This window comes from Varroa destructor, unplaced genomic scaffold, assembly GCF_002443255.2.
Source record: "Varroa destructor unplaced genomic scaffold, Vdes_3.0 BEIS01000007.1, whole genome shotgun sequence".
Classification (NCBI taxonomy): Eukaryota; Metazoa; Arthropoda; class Arachnida; order Mesostigmata; family Varroidae; genus Varroa; species Varroa destructor.
In genome coordinates, this window is record NW_019211460.1 from 19,424,497 (window position 1) to 19,437,359 (window position 12,863).

Here is a 12,863-nt window from a genome sequence, read left to right on the forward strand (position 1 = left end):
AAAGAATCAATCAGAAGTGATAATGGCCATGTACGTTCAAAATACAGAGAAAGAAGACATGCACTAATATTTATCTATTATATTTAATAGTTAATCACCAAGAACTTTCCATTTATCTTAAATAGGGAAGAGCTAAAGGAAAAAAATACTCTATTACATGGAACAGCTAGTCTATGATGATTTTTCACAAGCTAATTTTATCGAAAAGGTGAGATGCTTTCTAAAATATATGGAAATAAGAGAACAGATTTAAAGTAATAGATAGGCTAATGAATACAGGAAATCTTAACGCTTAGCGGGGAGAATATCTGTACTATAGTGGTAGTTGCATGTAGGAACTTCGAAAAAAATATGTGCCGGTTCGTCGAGACGTATATGGTAGTAAAGCTGTCATCGTTTTATTACATATGAAGCAATTAATGGAGTACCCAAAGCAGAGGAAAGCAAGTGTGGCTTCATACAGACTTAAAAAGCCAGACAACAACAACGCGAAACGGCATCATAAATATTTCACTTCGTAATAATAATCCGCATCTGTCGATTATTTTATAGGTAAAAGTAAGACCCTTGTTCCTTACATGGAGGCGAATAGGTATCAGTATTACTAGTAACATAGCCTGGCACAAAAATACGTAACTTTCTAAAGCCCTAGCCAACGATGCTGAAATACTGGCGATTCCAACGTTAGCGCCATACCGTCACACCGTGTCATTATTTAGATGTGTTGCGAATTACAAAGGATACATAAGTCCAAAGTAATACAGGAATAATAAATAATAAAGCAAGAATAAAAAAAAAGCGCTGACAGATCAAAAAGACGTCGACACTTCGCTGTCATTTTCTCATGGTCTCCTGCAATTTTCCTGTTGCTTTTGTCGTCGCATTCCCTACAGCGTCGCTGCGCCTAGGAGATATATTTTTTCCATGGTTCGTTTTCTTGTACCCCGCAACGCTACCGTAGTCTCTTTGTGGCTATAATCCTGCCAGCTTTTCATAAAGGTCGCTCGCCAGGCGCCGTATCTTCGTTAACGTCGACGGCCTATCTGGCAAGTCTCATGACGATTACGATGTCGTCGACAACGATGAAAGCACTTGACGCGACCGCTCAGAGTCGCGTTACTGTGAACGGCGTCTAGTGGCAGGTGAACTGCAACCAACCCCCATCGGTAGCATTTTTCATCGCCACAGTAGCCCTATTTCTGGTCGCGCGGGGTCCATAAACATACCGATGTTCGGTATGTTTACATATGCACGTATGCATTATTGTGACGTGTCTCGATCTGGCGGTCTATTCAAATCTTTTCTCGTTTGTCGGTCGTCAATACCGCACATCATTAGCAGCAGTTCCGCTACCGTAACAATGCAAAGTGACGGCAGCCGCGCGGACCGTTCGGAGTGGCCGGTCCCTTAATTTGAGGCCAGAAGCGTTCGCCAATCGGTGGTACTTTGGCGCGGTAGTGGCTGGTTGTGGCCGCAGCAACAGCGATAGTCAGTAGCCGTTGCTTTGGCGGTAAGGCCGCTGGTGACGGGGACGCGATGAGTTAAGCCGGCGCCCGGTCAGTTGTACGTAAGGAGGTGTCGCGCGGCTGTCGTCGTCGTCGTCGTCGTCGTCGTCCGCCGATCGACTGCTCCTGACAGTGAACAAGCCGACTTCCACAGATCAGTAGTCAGAAAGAGCGAGGGGAGACACGGACGGTCTCCCAGTGAGCAAGTGTTCGGACGGGGGAAAGAGCACGTGCACGTACTGGGTATAGGGTAAATGGGCTGGGAGCGGGGTTCGGTGTCGACGCAGTCGATCAGTGTTGTCAAGGGACATAAAAGAAGTGTCATTGAAGGAAATTGGTGTGTTGAAGGGCGACCATGGCTAGGGCTTGTGATTTCGATGTTTCATCATAGTAAAACGATGATACCAAATCACATACAGTAATAATAATAACAGCAACATTGTCTGAACAAGCTGTGTTTAGGCATACTCTAAAATCGTTTGTAATGTTGCTAACGTGTGTGTAAGCAGTGAGTCCACCACATCAAGTTTCGGGCCCATTGCGTTTTATCTTGAAGACTGATTTGGATGAAAATTTGTGGTACTGCGGAAGTTGGAAAGAGTAGATGGCAGAACGTCAGCATTTGTCTGTAAATCGAATTACGGAAGTTTTGCCTGCGAAGATTTGGTGTTAGAAACAGATTGAAATTTTTTGCTGCGACGACCTCATGGGTGCATAGATAGGCTTGGTGTATTCGTATGGTAACAACGAATTTCGAAATGATCAGCTCTGCTAACAGCGGAAGGATTCGAAAACCAACAGGAAGACTAAATAAGAAGATATTGCAAGCTATTTCATCTTGATAAAGATTAGGAATTAATTGGGCGATCAATAGCGATTATTTCAAAGGTAGGTGAAAAGCATTTCCCAACAGAACAAGCATACTTCCTACGTAGCTATAAGCCAACTGAAATTACCATGGTCAAAAGTTGACCTAAATAGAAACAGCAAAACACATTCTATAAAGCTGATGTTACCTTATTACTTACACATATGGTAACTTAAAAAAACAACAGAATGTTCAAACAATAGTCATTCACGTACAAACAAAAATCTCTGCTTGAAGATAGACAGATTGCTGCTCGTGGCAACCACGCTCCACCTAAAACATGCGCAAAAAAATGACCTAGCATACGTTGTCACTATAAAAAAGTCTCATATATACAAACGCTCGGATTGTCACATGGTGCATGTATAAATGCTTTTAACTGTTCGTAATCATCATAGGAGTTTAACGTTGAAGTTTTCTTTAAAGTTTATTTTTTCTTTTTTAAGTTAAATTCAACGTTATCTAAAAACGTTAAAGCGTCTCCTAGATAGGAACTTGTTTGTTCGAGGCGTGGTAAGCTGACGACGCCGACACACTATGGAATACCGTACCACTTTTTAGCGACAATACAGAATCTCGTGTGGTATATTATTTTCTTTCCGTATTGCTTTGCTCTATCTCTGCGTCTATTGCTTTCTCGCAGCACGGCGACGGGCCATTTAGCCTCCTGTCAGACGGAACGCATGACGATGAAGAGTAGAAGTCCACAATGGATCATAGTAAGTCGTTAGGAGGAAAAGGTTTGCTAACGCGGCCTCTATAGTCGATAAACAGCGAGTAATATTAGTCACATTATAATCTGCAATAATAGCATCACTAGAATTTACCAGCGATCAATGATAAGAGATTGGCTAGAGTTACAAAAAGAGTAGCAGACAACAACAAGATGACAAAACAATGACCTATCAAATAGCCCACAGTAAAGCTAAGCTGCCCCTTTATCGATTTCTAATGTAAATGTTTTCGAATTTTAAGTCCGAACTTGTTCTTTCTATACCTTAGTCAAGCATTTATTCAAACGGCTGGCGGGCCCCTTGTCAGCGTAAAGCGGAACGTATGTTTGTTGTCGATGTTAAATCCGTATAGCCTGCCGTGCTTCCAAATTTAGCAGACAAACTTAGTAGCGTAGTTACTAAACCATCAGGGGGACATAGAATCTCAATCTAATATCGCTGACAACTTCCGCTACAACACGTACTTAAACCGTTTTTAAGGTGTGGGAAGCCAGATGAAGGCGTAACAGTTAAATCCTGACCGTATGCACTACGATAAACAATCGAATTCTATTCGTAGATTTGAAACTCTCTAATTACTGCGCTCGAACTAAGGTTCAAACGTCATCTGGAACTATGAACACCTCAATAAAGCCAGTATCACCTAATCCGTTTTTCAAAAACAAGCTTGACATTACTTGAAATGATCGTAGAGAATCTTGAAAGGTCTCCCTCTCCCTCTCTCTCTCTCTCTCTCTCTCTCTCTCTCTCTCTCTCTCTCTCTCTCTCTCTCTCTCTCTCTCTTTCTCTCTGTCATTGCTATATTGGCTATCACCGACGGTGCTGAACGCTCTTTATGGCATGGTGGATCGGCAATGTTGGCACCTAAATTAATTCATGCGATTACCTCGTTACAAAACACGTACTGTGTGCATTATTACATGGTGTAATTCATCTGCTATCTAGAACCGGGTGAGGTTTTTCGTCGGCTTATGCGCGGGCGTGTTTGAAATACTGCAGCCTATTCTTCTACGTCCAAGTCGCGTCTGTAGCGAACATCTGCCTCTGAGGAATAGCATGTCAGAGCTATTTTACCATGAAGTTCTCGTAGAGAAAAACTCACTAAGCGGAAGCTTAAAGTTGATCGGCTACTTCCCTGGTGTGTTCTTTGTTACTTTAAAAATCCACGAGTGCTCTTTTCTGCCTCGTGTCTACGTAACCAAAGGCCTATGGCCCTGAACATCAGCTGCTTGTAACTCTGTGCATACGTAGTAATGTTTACGGGCTTGCGTACCGCCTATGTCACTATGAATCACTAACAACCGCTGAGGTCTACTATCTACTATAAGAATGAAAGAAGCTACGAAACGGGCTTACTGTCGCTTGTTACTAGACGAGCGAGTTTTTCAACGATTTCGGCTGCAACGCCGCATTCATCTTTCTTAAATCCCCATTTGCGGTCCTCGTTGTCGTCCCTAATGCGATCTTTTGCGGTCGTCAAGTAACGTGGTGGGGTACATCTCCAAATATTAGAATCGTCATGGCCATTGTTGTAAATTGCCGTGGTTATTGCTGTTACTATTTTCGCTACTACCGTCAGGTCTTTTTCGCGCGGTCTTTAATTGTTGGCTTTTTTTTCTCAGTTAGTTTTCCAAAACTCCGTTTTATCGGTAGTATGAAGACACGCTTAGAATCAGCCTCTACGGCTCTGGCGTCATAGATCAGTTTTAGCAGCAACCGTAATAGCAGCAGGCAAAGCATCGGCAATAGCGATGCACTATGTTAACTAAACACGGAAAGCTAAAAAGAAGCGAATGTAAGAGAAAGGCATTGCATGAGATAGCAGCAGAGTGTGCTAACTTTGCAGAATCTCTACATATATGCGACAGAACAATATTTGGCTTTATCAGAACGTCGGAGCTGACTTTCTTGCTGCAAACGCTCGTAGGCATAAGTTCTTAGTAGCCATTTCATCGACGGGTGTCGCTGCTGCCCTTTGTCTTCCGTAGAAATGGGTAAAAGGGCATCCTTCCACATTTGTGTTACTGAGACACAAGGGCTGGACAAGTGGTCACCTTTTGCTCTTGCCATAAGAAGGAAGATATCTGTGAAACTGTAATCTTTATTATACTATACGTACGAAACATTGTATGAAATATGGGACTATGCTTAAGTACTGATGAATGAACCCGTTTAGTGAGCCGATTGATAATGTAATGGATGACGCGCATGCACAACGGATAGCAGGTAGATAGCCGCAAAGACAGAATGAATCTGGGAGCATCCGCGGTGCAAGCGATAACTATACAATATAGACGATCGATCACAATGTTGCACAATGCGCTAGCGAAAAAATAAGCCCACTAGGATGTGGCGTCAGTTCGGCCTGATCACTGCATGTCTTCTCTCATTGAACGTATCTGTATATGACATTTGAATTTTTGTTAAATATACGTATGTGATGTCATCTTCTCTGGTTTTTTTTCTATTCGAAAATGTATTCCGCGCTGAGTAAGAAATAGAAAATAATAAAAAAAAAAAAAAAAATTGCGAAGCCAGCGAGCCACAGACCATCACCCACGAAGAAAAGTCTTATCCCATTGTGATAAATGACTTTTGGTCATCCAACCATTTTTAAATGAGCTGCCTCTTTTCCCGCCAAATATTCTGAGTATTACATTGATTAATGCATAAGTTTAATCGATACATGACAGCCTATTATTATTACTGTTTTTGTTATGATTATTGCCAAAACATGTTTACATACAATTTGCTGGTACAAACAATCAGGATTAGGTAAAGCAAAATGTCTTCTTTAGGTTTACGCACAGTCTTCCAATATAAATCACGCGAAACAGTCCCCGTCGTATGCCGCCGTAACGCGTATCTTTCGAACGTTATCACACACGAGATTTTTTTCTCTCTAACCCACAGCAGTATCCCTTCGAATCTGTCTCCATAACACCGCACGTTGGTACCACGTACTCTCTACTTAGTGAGACAGCTATTGTTCTTTTTGCCATTTGTTCTATTGCCGCAAATCAAAAATTGAAGCTATTCTCTCTCAAAATGACGTTATCGAGACGAATTGTTGAGCCACGTCTGTATATACACGTGTAATAGGAAAAAAAACGATCCGCTATTTACCTCGGCTCTAGCTGAACGCTCGATCTGTTCTTATCTATTCTAACATACACGCCAAACTATACATATCTTTATATAGATATATATATCTCTGATGTGTTATTTCACTTACAACAGTTTTGTCTTTTAGAGAGGCCTGCTTTATTTTTTTCCTCTTATCCATCGTCCGCTGTTTCGAGCTCTGTTCAAATGACAGCCGCGAAACTAAAGACATTTTGTTCCGACCTTAAGCGTGCCTATTTATAGGTCACATAAACACGATTTTAGACAGGAAGAATGTGCCAGTCAATTCCCGTCAACGACAGAACAATTTCAGTCGAGAGATCAGCATAAGTATCGCATACCATCAATGAAGACCTGTTTAGGAATTCCTATAGTAGAATTATTCTATCTGCTCGCTCTCCCTCTATATATATATATATATATATGTATGTCATTCAATACAACCGTTTCCATTCGAATCATAGGATAATGCCTGACAAAATCCCGCTCTGGTTGCAATGTTTTTACCAGTGCTGACTACAAGAATGTGTTTGCGTAACGACTAACCTAAACAGTAACTTTTACCCTATCCGCGGATGATTTTCGAAGACTTCAATATTTCCAGTTAGCTGGCCAGTCTGTTCACCCGGTACTCAACAGCAACGACAGTCGTTCGTGCTTCATTTAATGGGAGTCAATGGGCCATCGTAGCAGTGGTCAGTGACGAGATGTCCTAGAAGCCATCCACTAAGTCATACTGAATATCCATTAGGCGTCTAAACAGTTTTAGCTTAATCTTGCTTAGCCAGTAAAAATGCATATAACATTGTACTGCCAAGGGGATTATCTATTCAATATACAGTTTAGCAGTGTTGCGGTGATAGCGTTTGCGTTGCTGTTTTTCTTTTCAATGCGATTGGTACGATGTCGTTTGAATTACTTGCTATATGCAAGTAGGTAATAGACTGGCCCTGTCATCCAAGACATCTACCCTGTCATCGAGCTCGTCTCTTTCCGTATATAATAGCTTACAATATCATCGGGAGTAGCGGCCAACGATCGTCGATCTTTATCTCTACAGGCGATTTTTTGCTTTATAGCATTGTTATTGATCGCTCTAATGTTTAGCCACCTCACTCTATCACTCTTCATACAGTTCGCATGCTCTCCTAGCTCTTACGTAGATCGAGTGGCATCGAGGCGGCGAAAAAGAAGTCTATTGGCGTTTGTCAAGAACCGTGGACACACGACCGTTGCCGACATACAGCACGTTCCGCAAAACCAAGTAATCCCGCAGCACGAAGATAGCCAAACTGTCAGGCATGGGAGCAGCACTAAGCTAGAAATACGCACGCCATCATAACACGAATGGTTTATAACACGGAGAAGCATCATAACTGCCTCTACCTACCATGAAATATGAAAGCACTGGGCCGCCGCGACACTGATTCCGTTTACAGAGACATTCGTTTGATGGATAAGGTTCGCGAGGCAGTCTCGGCGCGCGCCGCACCCAACGCTGCCGTTTCTGTGATCTCTCTACGATTTATTTCTGTGAAGCGCAGCTTTATATTCATTTATGCCCGACTATATAATGGGACGTCCAAAAATTAAGGGAAAGTCAACAAGGCGTTCGTAATGCTGCCACTTCGTGGGTCCCTGTCAAAGAAAAACTGTCTCTGCGAGTAGGGAATATCGCGAGCGGCGCGGACAGCGGGCGGCAATGCGACGCAACTAAACGTATGAATAAAACGGGAAATGACGACACTTCAGGTTTCAGGAGCGAACATAAGAGCATAGCGCGGTGGAGGGTTGGAGGAACTGGACAGACGGTGCGAGAAAATGCGGCTCGGTGGAATCAAGCGGCCTTTTTTTCGGAAACATGCATAAGGTGTTGAAAGACGAAGGGATCATGCGTTTAACGAGGTAAGAAGAAACACGAGTGTTTAGAAAACGGCGTCCGGAAAACATTGGAAGGAACAAACAGAAAACTGGAAAGACATCGGCAGAAAAGAAAGGTGGGAACTGTATGCTAATGTGGCTATTTAAAATGGAAGTAGGGGTAATGGAGGGTATTCTGCAAGAATGAGAGCAACAATGGACCATTGTAGCTGGCCTAGATATCTCGTGACCCTTGCACAGTATGATAGTATTCCTTAGTCAGCTACTAACCAGTCCAGTCATCGATAAATATCGGTTCATCTCAAGATTCTCACAAGTAAACGGTTAGATATAGTACAAAGAACGACTAAGAAGTGTGACGCTCCAGTATCGTTAAGCTATTGAAATTTAACAAATGCTTTTGTTGTTTGCAACATTAAAAGGTGGAACTTCGACAGTTGGCCAGCCCAGTACAAAGACTTATTCAAATAAATTCTCTTGAATGGAAAGAAGTATTTACTTTAATAGTACTTAATATTAACAGCTTAACAAGCGTTTGCTTCTAGCTTTACCGACGTACGTGATGGCTGTGGACGAACCGAATTGTTCATTACGAACTTTATAATACAGAGACCTATGTTATAGGGACGTTTGTCACGATCATATGGTGCCCAGAGTCAGGGAATAACTTTTTTAGTCGAGGCCCTAATTATTAAACTGTGGTTAAGCTTTTTCTGCTGATTGAGGAGTGCGCTGTTGTCAGACTAGCTGCTCGGCGTCGTGCGAAGCATCATCACAATGTATTTCTCGAGTCCTTCTGTTTGATAAATAAATAGAAAACTGTATCGGATTGACAAACTTGCCACGTGGCCATCATGAGATCTATGGGCAGGAAAGTAACTTCGACATTTGGGACACTTTGTTAATTTTAAAAATTAAATATAAATAGAAAAACGCGTGAGCCTCATCTGCCATGATGACGCTTATTACCTTTATTCAAGTCATGTATACTATCGTTATTTTTGCTAACAAGTAGGGTTATTCAACTACGGGCAGCTCATGTTCATCAGAATTGGAAGGTGGTAAGCACGACAACATACTCGTGCATGACGGGTATGTTGTCGTTGTTATTATTGCCAGTCCGTCCTAGCATTGGTTGCAATTTAGGCACTAATAAGTATCTGACTGAACCTGGCCTGATTCGAGCTTGGCTAGAATCACTGTTTGAGCCTGCTGGTGTACTTCTGACAGTTCGACAGGTGAAAGCCCCCGGAGACGATTAAGTAGACATGACAGGCCCAACCTTGTCAAACGCAAATAACTGTGTAAGTAATGTCCGTGAGGGCAGAACTAGCTACGATAATCTGTTGTGGTTGATGATGACAGCTTCACGTATGATGCCAATGATAAAGATGGATAAGAATCGTAAACAACTCATCTGGGCTGGTAGCTCTTGATAGTCAGAAATTGACAGTGTGGTCATTTGCTAATGGTGGTAACCTGTAGCTACTTAGGCGATCATTAGCGGTAGCGTTTCTGTTCGACAGCGTCACGTCACCTTGCTGGTACCGCATTACTGCGTGAGCAAGGCACATGATGTATATATATATATATATATATATGAAGTGAATGAATTAGTTTATTTGGACCAATGGAACAAAGCAATGAATGCCAGTTCACTATGGAGCCGGCCAAGTGGAACTAGTTAGTCTAAAGAGGAAGAGAAGTAACGTGAACGTCCTTGCTGGAAGGTGATCATGGACCGACCACGACGGCAATATGAACGAAACAGCAACATGTAAAACTCACTTACAATAAGTATAATGTAAGAGTTACACGGTATAAACCTATTGAGTGATGTTTATTGTTGTTATTATTGATCGTAAAAATCACGCTGTCAAGAAATCCTGATGCAGTTAGGAAACAGCCCGTTTCAGTAGTTCAAGCATTATACCCTTCTGGCCTATAGCATATAAGCATTATACCTATATACTGGCTGTTGATGGTGTATAACGATGAGTTTGTCCTTATCTGTGCATACTTATTAGTTGTTTATCAGTTCTGCACTGCAGAATGGACGACACTATCTACTAGTCCGACACGTCGCCCTCTTTACCGAAGTGTCATTGTCCGATTTGTCTCGTTGCCATATCGCTCGTGCCCTGCGCCTTAGCTGTCTATTGTCGATGTGTACTTTTCCAAGCCTCAGTCTTACATTTATAGCGTTTGCTTTATGGTCTGCTTGAGTTGACATTACAAAACGAAAACTAAGCCATAGATACCCCCGAAAGCTACAACAGTAGCAGGCGACCTCTAAACCTGATACTAACTGGTGCTATACTACAGTGAATGGATGAATGAATCGACTCACACGATGACGAAATCAGTTATCAGAGATCAGCTACTCCGGTCAACCCTAAGACGACCGTCGGCAGCAGTAAAACGCTGGGATACTAAACAGAGTTTAAATCTCATCTAGCCGTCACTACCTGGATCGCCGGTTATATTTCACGCAGAGACGTAGATGAAAAGCACCTGTTTCTCCTACTGGGACTCTCGATCCGCCTGCAAGCGGATAGCATCTGCAATGGCAGGTGGTTTGACAAACCAGCCATAGAGATGAACTGTGTGACGGACGGGCAGACAGATAGGCAATGAGCAATTGGACATCAAAATCGTGCAGTACTGCGCAGCAAAGGGACAGCGGGTACGTTCGGCAGCACCATTATACAGGCCATCGGACGGCTGGTTCCCAGACATCGAAGGCAAATCTAAGAAAGGAAAGTAGTAGCCAGTGCTTATTGCCGAACTGGGCAGTAGTAGTAGTAGTAGTAGTAGTAACAAGTTCCTAGTACCAGCAGGCGGGCAGGACGGCCATGAAACAAAGCCGATTTAACCATACTCGTGCCCTTATGACCACCATTGTACTATTACACCTAGCGTTTCGACCCAGCTTTTGTATGACAAAATAGAAACGAAAGAGACGGTGTGTACAGTGTAATTATAGACATTCTATGGTACGACCATAATGAATAACTCGTTATCACCCCGACAAAGTATCGCTATAAATAAGAACGATACATCGAACGAAAATGGAAAGTGTTGCTTTACAGTCAGCTTTAATAGTGTAACATATAATAATGTTAAGTCTTCCGGATTCTGTAAAATCGAGTAATGGCCGATTGTCTCTAATCGATATTATTCCGTCAATAAGCTTTTATTCATACGTAGCCTTAAACAGCCCAACTGTAGCTAACTGTAGCAAAACAAAATTGCCCTTTTTTTTTTTTAAAATTTCAACATTGCTCACATTTTTGGTTGGCTAGCTTAAGGATATGTTTGATGGCAGGGCTGACTAGTCGCCTTTAATTAACGAGCTGAGTGGCTTTAGAACGCATCTCCGATGTACCGGCACAGTAACTCATTAGTATTTCTCAATACATTTGTTTGGCATATATATATATATATATATATATAGCAACAATAGTAGAAAACTGAACCTAGCTTAGGAAGAGTCAATTGGAGTCATTGAAGTTGCACGCGCATCAGAGTGATAGCGATAGTTGTGACAGGAGCGATCAACGGCGAAACAATTGGCTCGTCAATGCCAAAAATAATCGTCGTTTTTGCTGAATTGTCTCTACGCTGTCTCTATCGTAAGAGCTTCGGGAGGGCATCACGAACTAGGCGCTGCGGGTTACCACGTGCCACCTGTCACGTCACCAGTCGTACTATGAGATGTTTTCTATTCAGATCTTCTTAAACGATCTATATACATTTTAAAAAATCTTTTCTCTCTGCAATCAATTTATTATACTAAAAAGCATTTGGAAGATGGTATGGCTCGCTTGTAGTGAACTTCTCGAGTCTGCGCTTCTCGTTAAGCCGTGCCGCCATTAAGCTCGACTTCTAGAGCCAGGATGCGTTGGCTGAAACCTGTAGTAAAAGCGCTCTAACTAAGAATGTAGCAAATAATGTTACTCCATTTCAGCACATCGAGCTCGATACTAAAGGAGGACAGAGTTAAATGTTACTAAAGTGCAGCTCAATACGGATTCCAGGAATTGACAATCATTATGTTTTTCTAAGCTTTTGGAGGCAATCCCACTTCCGCTACGCGGATTATCATAGATATTCTAAATACGCATGTCTCGTAGGGAATTGCAAACAGGAATCTCGATGACTTTGACTGGCACATTAAACTGAAGTCTACTGACTTGAGCTGTACGGCCACGTGACATTTTGTTGACGTCTCTAATAACAATGATGATGTGTGTACGATACGTATTCTGTGAATAAACTGATAGTTTGTTCCTTGTTTTTCAGGCCTCTCACAACCAGCATTTGTGCGATCATCGACGTCACCTGGAAAAGGGCGGCAACTATCGCACGTCGAACTTCTCTCCTTGCCTGGTCTCCTATTCTCACTGTGATACTGTTAATAGTTCTATGTCACAACTGCATACTGCCATTTGCTATTATTTTTCCCACAATCACTCCGTCAACATTTTTACTCGGTTTCTTTGAATAACGACGGACAAAAGTATCCAAAAGTCAACAGTTGCTGGCTTGTCACGTTGTCAAGCTCGCCCAAACGATCCTCGTAATTAAGCAGAGTTCAGCTGTAATGTTCTTCAAAGGATAATTCTAATGAGGGAAGACGTCACAGGCCGCCGCAACTATATCGGGCTCCCTTGTTATGTGGTAAGTTCTTAGGTAAACGTAAAGTTGTGCAAACGTATTCAGACGTTAAAGAGTCAGAACAGAGTG

At 42.3% G+C, this 12,863-nt stretch overlaps 1 protein-coding gene across 11 annotated transcripts in view; it reads left to right on the forward strand.

Annotated features, from left to right (window-relative positions):
- The first annotated feature begins 1,154 nt into the window (after nucleotides 1-1,154).
- The window catches only part of LOC111255014 (uncharacterized), a 40,716-nt gene continuing 29,007 nt past the window's right edge, over nucleotides 1,155-12,863 (forward strand). For 2 of the 11 annotated variants that reach the window (XR_015317533.1, XR_015317532.1), the window contains exons 1-2: nucleotides 1,155-2,393; nucleotides 12,420-12,797. The gene's annotated coding sequence lies outside the window, so the exon portion shown is untranslated. Of the gene's footprint in view, nucleotides 2,394-3,016; nucleotides 3,093-7,985; nucleotides 8,231-10,439; nucleotides 10,801-12,295; nucleotides 12,318-12,419; nucleotides 12,798-12,863 lie in introns of those variants that run through there. The other 9 variants (XM_086975446.1, XM_086975447.1, XM_086975441.1 and 6 more) reach the window with 8 other exon arrangements.